Source organism: Elephantulus edwardii, unplaced genomic scaffold (assembly GCF_000299155.1).
Source record: "Elephantulus edwardii isolate Elephantulus edwardi_28Jun2011 unplaced genomic scaffold, EleEdw1.0 scaffold00160, whole genome shotgun sequence".
In the NCBI taxonomy this organism is placed as follows: Eukaryota; Metazoa; Chordata; class Mammalia; order Macroscelidea; family Macroscelididae; genus Elephantulus; species Elephantulus edwardii.
In genome coordinates, this window is record NW_006399910.1 from 3,880,403 (window position 1) to 3,888,233 (window position 7,831).

Here is a 7,831-nt window from a genome sequence, read left to right on the forward strand (position 1 = left end):
AGACATATGAAGAAATGGTCCAAATTACTGGTAAATAAGAGAGATGCAAATCAAAATCACAATGAGATACCATCTCACTCCAGTAACATTAGCAAAGTTTAACAGGGCAGCAAGTGATACATGTAGGAGAGTATCTGGAGAGATAGGAACTCTTATACATTGTTGATAGGAATGTAAAATGGTACTACCATTCTGAAAGTCAGTTTGACACTTCTTCAAAAAGCTGAACATAGAAATTCCATATCAGCCAGCTATTCTGCTACTTGGAATATACCATGTTCATGGCGGGATTATTCAACACTGCAAGAACATCGAAACAGCCCAAATGTCCAACCACAAACGAATGGATTGAGAACTTATGGTACATTCACACAATGGAATAATAAGCAGCATGCAGGAACAATAATTTTAAAATTATTACCCATCTTGGGAGGGACTGGCGAGCATTCCACTGAGTGAACTAATTCAGTCCCACAAGGATCAATATTGTTTAAAATCATTACTGTAGAATGAGTATAAGGAAACAAGAAGGGTGGAAGAGTTTGGAAGCAGAAGGATGAGGATGTGCAGGGGGCATGGGGTTGCACAATTTGATGGGTGGAGTGATGAGGGAATTTGAAAGACTGTTTTGAAAACTATGTATTTAAATTTTGTAAATTAGTATAAAATTTATAAAAACTGATATATAAAAAAATTCATGTATCATCATATTTTAGATTGGTCCAGTTATGAGGATTTACTTCTTTAGGTTGAGACATAACCCATATAGTACGTGCTTTAAGTATTAAATGTTGTTATTTGCTGTCAAGTTGCATATTACTCATAGTGACCATATGCAAAATAGCTCTTTCCCATCCTGAGCCTGTCTCACTGTTTCCAACACCCCTCACCCAATTAGCCCAGTAATTGTGTATATCCTTCTCGTCCCAGATATCCCTATTTTGTTCTGTCCCTCTACCCTTCCAAGCATGATGTCTTTCCAAAAAAACTGGTCCTCCCTGGCAACATCCCTGAAGTATGTGAGTGGGAGCTTCAAAATTCTTGCCTCTAAACTAGGTTTCACCCACTCTAAGACAAACTTTTTTAATTCTCTTTGCAATCCCTGGAATGTTCAATACTCTTCTCACAATACCACAACTCAAAGGCGTCAATCTTTCTTCTGCCATCCTTGGTCATTATCCAGCTCTCTGATGCATAGTAAGCAATTGCAAAAACTGTGACCTGGATCAGGTGTACCTTTGTCTTCAGACTAACATCATTGCTCTTTAATACTCTGGATATCTCCCTGGCAGCCAAATCTGCCAGTGCAATTTGTCTTTTGATTTCCTAACTCCCAGTGCCAAAAGTGTTGATTGTGAAACAAATCAAGCTGAAATTGTTAACAATCGCAATCTCCTCTCCACTTATCATCATGCTGCTAATTATTCCAGTGGTAAGAATCTGTCTTGATGTTGAATTTTGATCCATATTAAAGACTTCAGTACTAGACTTCTGCAGCACACACTGATGTTAGACACAGGCTGAGAGGTCTTTGGGCCCCCCACAGTCCTTTCCTGTGGGTCTATGCCTGTGCTGTCCCTGCTCTTCCCTGGACATGTGCAAACCACCAACATCACTGGGAAGTAGGGCAACAAGGAGTGGACAGAAGGGACTAAAGGCCTGAGAAATTTTATTGACTTAGTTGAGAGGAGGTGGGAGAAAGGTGATGGGGAATGCATTACATCCCATGCTCAAGAGGGAAGGTAAGAACAACACTGAAGTTAGGAATTGTGTAACAAGGTGGCGACTTTCTTCTGCTATTTTGGGTAAAATTCTTGTCTGTCAGATATTGTTCTAAAGCTATGCATCCAGAGTCACAAAGCCCAGGAAGAAGGATTAGTTACCCATTTCTGAAATAAAAGGTCTTTGAAAACCCTGTGAAGAACAGTATGCACTTTGATCGGCTGAGATTGCATCAGAGGCTAAGCTCTCATGCTAGGAAACACGAAGCAGGAGGAATAATTGCACACAAACACTAGTGATTTGAACATGGAATTTGATAATTATCAATGTAGAGAAATTAAACATTGTTAAGGAAGAAATTTGGAAGCAGGAGTCGCATCCACTTCCTAAAAATCATGCCTCCAGAAACTCTATGAACTTTGATAAATGTTGATGTTGTAGAGGAGCTTCAGCTTTATGTTATTATTTATGTTATTATGTTATTATTATTGTTATGTGTTTTTGAGTTGACTAAAACTCATAGTGATCCATCCTATGCACAATAGTTCTGAACTCTATGTAAGCCAGTTTCAATGTCTCTGAAAAACTTACCCTCATTACATCAGTTACTGGGTCAATCCATATTACCCAGAGTTCCTTGACACTTCCAAGGTATCCTTCTCCAAAGACTGGTCCCTCCTGGCTATACCCCCACTGTATGTGAGACAGAGTCTTAAAATCCATGCTAATCCATGCTTTCAAGGAGGAGGTTGGTTTCACCTTCTTCAGGACAGAGCTGGTTGTTCTCTTGGCAGTCCATGGTATGTTCAATACTATTCTATAACATGTATAAATATTGACATACTCAGCATTGGAAAGCTGAGATGGATTGGAATGGGACATTTTTTTAATCAGACAATCTTAATTGTTGTTGATTGCCTTTGAGTCAAGCATGACTCATAGTGACCTTATGAACAAAAGGCCTGAAGGCTTTCTGCAAACATTGATATTTATCAGTTCATAGAGTTTCAGGAGGCATGTTTTTCAGGAAGTGGATGCGACTCCTGCTTCCAAATTTCTTGTTATTTAGTAAGTGGACTTCCAATCTTAATTGTAGGGAAGCCAAAATGATGAGTAAAATAATGAAATAAGAGACATGAACAAAGGATTTCAAAGGACAGGTAAAAAAGATAAAGCATTGTATTGTAAGAAAATGTGCAGAGAGCTGAAGTTAGAAAGTGAAAAAAGGGAAGAACACCTTCAAATTTTTTCAAACTGAAAGAACTGATGAAAAAAGAAATTATCAGTTGCGATACTGAAAAATTCTAATGGTAAAATGTTCACAAGTCTTTATCAAGAAATTTTGACAAAAATTATCTGATCAGCTGACTGGAAGACATCTCCATTTGTTTTCATTTTTTAAAAAGTTTATTTAACAGAAAGAAAAAATAATAGAACAATAATATTATGATATGCACATAAAGTTTTGCTGAACTGCTAGAAATCCAATCTGGATTCAGAAGAGGCCATGGAAGAGAAGTCACATGGACTTGGATGAAAGCAAATATTAGCGGAAAGATATTTGATTATGCTTTATTGATTTTGCAAAGGCATTTGACTGTGGACATCATAATAACTTATGGCTAACATTGAGAGGGATGGGAATCCCGTAACACTTAATTGTCTTACCCTTAAATTGCAATAACAAAGAAAACTGAAGACAATAGAGATATAAAAATAAACAAAGTGTGTCTTGAATTATGTCATTAGAAGCAAGCACAGGGAGACATTTTCTCAGATATTTTGAATATATTCTCAGAAATGACAAGTACCTAGAAAAGGATATCACATGTAAAAATGTACAGAATCAATTAAAGAGAGGAAGATGCAAGGAAATAGATTGGTATACTTTTTCATGTGCATGCTGGCCATCCAAATAACTTCTTCTGTAAAAAGCCTTTCCAAGTCTTTTATCTATTTTTCCTTCTTCTGGTGGTTCTCCCCACCCCTACCCCTTCTACTAATTTATTAACAGAATTTGAGTACATTGGTTTCAAGAACAAATTCTTTCAATTTCCTTCATCCCCACACCCAACAAATTGTACAACCCCATGCTAAATCCCCCCGCCCCCTGCACATCCTCATCTCTCTGCTTCCAAACTCTTCCACCCTTCTTGGATCCTTATACTCATTCTACAGTAATGATTTTAGACAATATTGATCCTTGTGGGACTGAATTAGTTCACTTAGCGTAATGCTTTCCCATATCATGTCATCTGCACATAGCGATTGTTTACCCATCTCTTTGCCGACCAGGATGACTTTTATTTCCTTCTCTTGTTGTATTGCCCTAGCAAGCAGTACTTCCACTAAATATTGAAAGGTAGTGGTGACAGGGGAGATTAAAGTTTTCAGCTATTTAATTTTGCTTGGATTTACAGTCAATAATCATGGTTGCAATTGTCAACAAATAAAAAGACATTTGCCATTGGTGAAATCTCCTGTCAAGGTCTTCTTTAAAGTTCTATAGGACAAAGATATCCATTTACAGACTAAGGAGGCATAGGATAGGGAATGGTTCCAATATGTTCTTCATAAGATTTTTATGAGTCATAGTCAACTAGACAGTATCTAACAACAATAACTATATACTGGCAAGCTTCTTTACATTGAGAATTGGGCTTCTCACCCAAATATGACAACTCTCTTGTCATTCAAATCTATTACTGCTTCCTCGGGAGAAAGGTAGGCAATCCCTTCCCATTCTAACTATAGTCTACGAAAACCCACTAAATGGTCAGCTATGAGGTTGTTCTGACTTGATGCCTATGAGTAAGTGGCATTGGAATTAACTCAGTGGTAATGGATTTACAACAATAATTATATTAATAATTGTAAGTCCTGAATGTTGTTTTAACCAGACTATAAGTCACCCATGTTACTCTTAACGGCAAATTAAAATTCCATTGGAAATGTACCCTGATTTTCAAAAGTAATCAGTATTTTCTCTTTATTTTTCCATGATCAGTGCCGTCCAATATCTCCAATTAAAATTATCTCACTTAATAATTTACAATTTAGATTCATGGATCTGTTTTATAAAATGAGGCTAAAATGAAAATATAACATTTTCATGAAAACTTTCAGAAACAACAATTCAGCTTAATGTTCACTTCTTTTCTATGAAAGAAAAATGATGCTGAACCAAATTGCATTATTCTTTGATGCTTCTTAGCTCCTTGCATATTGCCAGTGTGATCTTAATCACCCTCAGATATGCCTGTTTTGAAGAGCTCTGTTATACTAGACAAAATTTCATTTTTCTAGACTCAATGAGGAAATAGCTTTTAGCCTATTTAAGAGGAAACATTTGCATTTTAATTGCTAATATTCTTCTGAGTTTTAGGTTTCTCAACATGGCTCTCATAAGGAAATGATTCATTTGCTAGAGTCTCTTGTTTTTAAACTTATTTACCGGTTAAGTAAGCCTTGGAAAAACTTAGCCTTGAAATGATTAATTGGTACTTTTAGGTGATAAAGAGAAGTCTCCATCACGAAAGCATAGAGTACTGAATGTGTAATAGAAATTTCTTAAAATAACTCAGGTTGGATTCTAACTTACAGAGCCATTATGCCATTGGATTTCCTCTCTTTTTCCTTCTTTGAATATTCTTATTGGAGAGATAAGGAAATTGTCAGAAACAAATGAATGTCAATGACATGTCTGAAAAGTTTAATGTTAGGCCATCCAATTCATCCTCCTAAATTTCAATTGAATGAGTGTTAAAAAGCTTTGGTTAGTAGCTGAACACTTAACTATTTGGACCACCTACGGATTACATTCGCATGTTACCAACTGCAAAGATATTATTTCACAGACATACTCATCTCAATGGAACAATTTGTCTAGTATTCTGTGAAGAAGAAGTAGGTGACTAGAAGCCTATGCCAAGTGTCTAGTTTCTAGCTTAAATTGTTTTTAGTGACATTTCCATGATCACTAATACATTTGTGATAACATAAAATTCTTTGATATTCCATAGTTAGCTAAATGTTGTTAAACTGCTGAAGTTGAAAAGAAAAAAATACTGACCTTATAATATATGCTTCTCTTATGCAACTTTATCTTGGTGATGATTGACAGTGTTGTATTGTGGTTAATTATATATGTACCTATTTCACCTCCTAGACTATTGATTCTTAATACTGGTTGCTTAACATAACCACTTACAATACTAGTTAAAATTACAGCTACTGCAGTTCCATTTGTAACTAACAAATACAAATCTCCTAACAAAAAACAATGAAATGTCTGGCCAGGCCTGCACAATGAGAGCGAGTATCTTGGGAGTCTCAGTGTCAGCTGGATGTGGCCTCTTCTGTCTTGCATTTGGGTGTGCCAGAATGGTAAAATATGGTAGGGACCTCGGGCTGCAGGTGCTCAGGCCTGTTTTTAATTGTTTTTGGTCAAGCATTCTTCTTGGTGGTATAGATCTGAGGTAACTTGTGGTTTTGGTGAAAGTGAACACTGTGACACTAATGTGTTAAATGTGATAATGGTTACCTATGGTGGACAGTATTTGGTGGAGCTCCCAGTTTAAAACAAGCTTGGAAGTAGGAGTGGCATCCACTTCCATAATACCTTGCCTCTGGAAACCCTATGAACCTGGAGAAAGGATGGAAGTGACACAAGTGTTGAGCACTTTCGTTCATCGGGTCACTGTGAGTCACCTACGACTGGACAGCACTTAACAGCAACAGGAAAATCTAGTGCTTTTAGTTTTGATGAAAAAATTCTGATTCGTAGTAATGCTGGGGAAATATGATATTAGGTGAATTGTTGTCTTTGTTGTTATGTTCCATGTAGTGACAATATGTACAATAGCTTTGAACCCTGCCCTATTCTAAGCCAATCACACTGTCTCTGACACACCTATCCTTATTACACTGGTTACTGTGTCAATCTATATCATCCACAGTCATCTTCTCCTACACTGTTCCTCCACCCTTCCAAGCATGATGTCCTTCTCCAAGGACTGGTCAGTCCCTTTTAGCAACATACAGAAAGTGTGTGAGATAGAGCCTCAGAATTCTTGCCTCCTTTGATAAAATCCAACACCCCTCTCTAATTAAAAAAAAAAAAAAAACCTCAGCAAAATTAAAATAGAAACGGATTTCTTCCTTGGAGAGGGACATCATCCTTCGTAGGGTGGAGGGACAGTGCAGGAGGGGAAGGCACTCTATGAAGTGGATTGATTCAGTGACTGCGGTAATCAGGATGGGAATATCAGAGACAGTGCTATTGGCACAGGACAGAGCAGAGTTTAGGACTGTTTGTACATAGGGTCGTTATGAGTCACAAGAGACTCGACGGCACATAACAACAACAACAGTGAAAATTACATATGAAACCCCAAAAGCAATTATCATTCTCAATGAAGAAAGACTGGAACTATTTTCCTTGCAAACAAGGACCAGACAAGGAAATCCATTTTCTGGTGGCTTAGCGGTAAGAGCTTAAGCTATAATCTCCAGTGTATGTGGTTCTTATCTGCCAGCTGCTCCACAGAAAAAGAATGGGCATTTTAATCCCATGCATTTAACTGTTTCTGAATACATGTTGGAGGATTAGCTATGAGCTGGTTTTGACTCACAGTACAACAATAACAAGATTCAATAATATATTGGAAGTACTTGCTATGGCAATACAATGAATGAAGAAAATAAAAAGCATCTAGATGAGCACAGAGATGGTTATACTGTCACTATATGCAGATGATATAGTAGTGTACACAGAAAACCTCAACGACTCAACAAAAACAAACAAAAAAACAACAACAACAATCCACCAAAAACTGTTACAGCTAGTGGATCAATTTAGTAAGGTGGCAGGATACACAGCTATATACAAAAGTCAATGAGATTTCTCTACAGTACAAAGAATACTCAGCAAAGGAAACCAAGAAAGTAATACTATATACAATAGTCAACCACAAATTGAGATATTTGGGAATAAATGTAACTAAAGAATATATTTTGACGTGCAGGTTTGCTCTGTCCCTGGAGTGAGGCTAGCCAGCCTGGGCCTAGGTTTTGAACCAGGAGGCGGCTTTAAGCCCAAAGGGCCCTC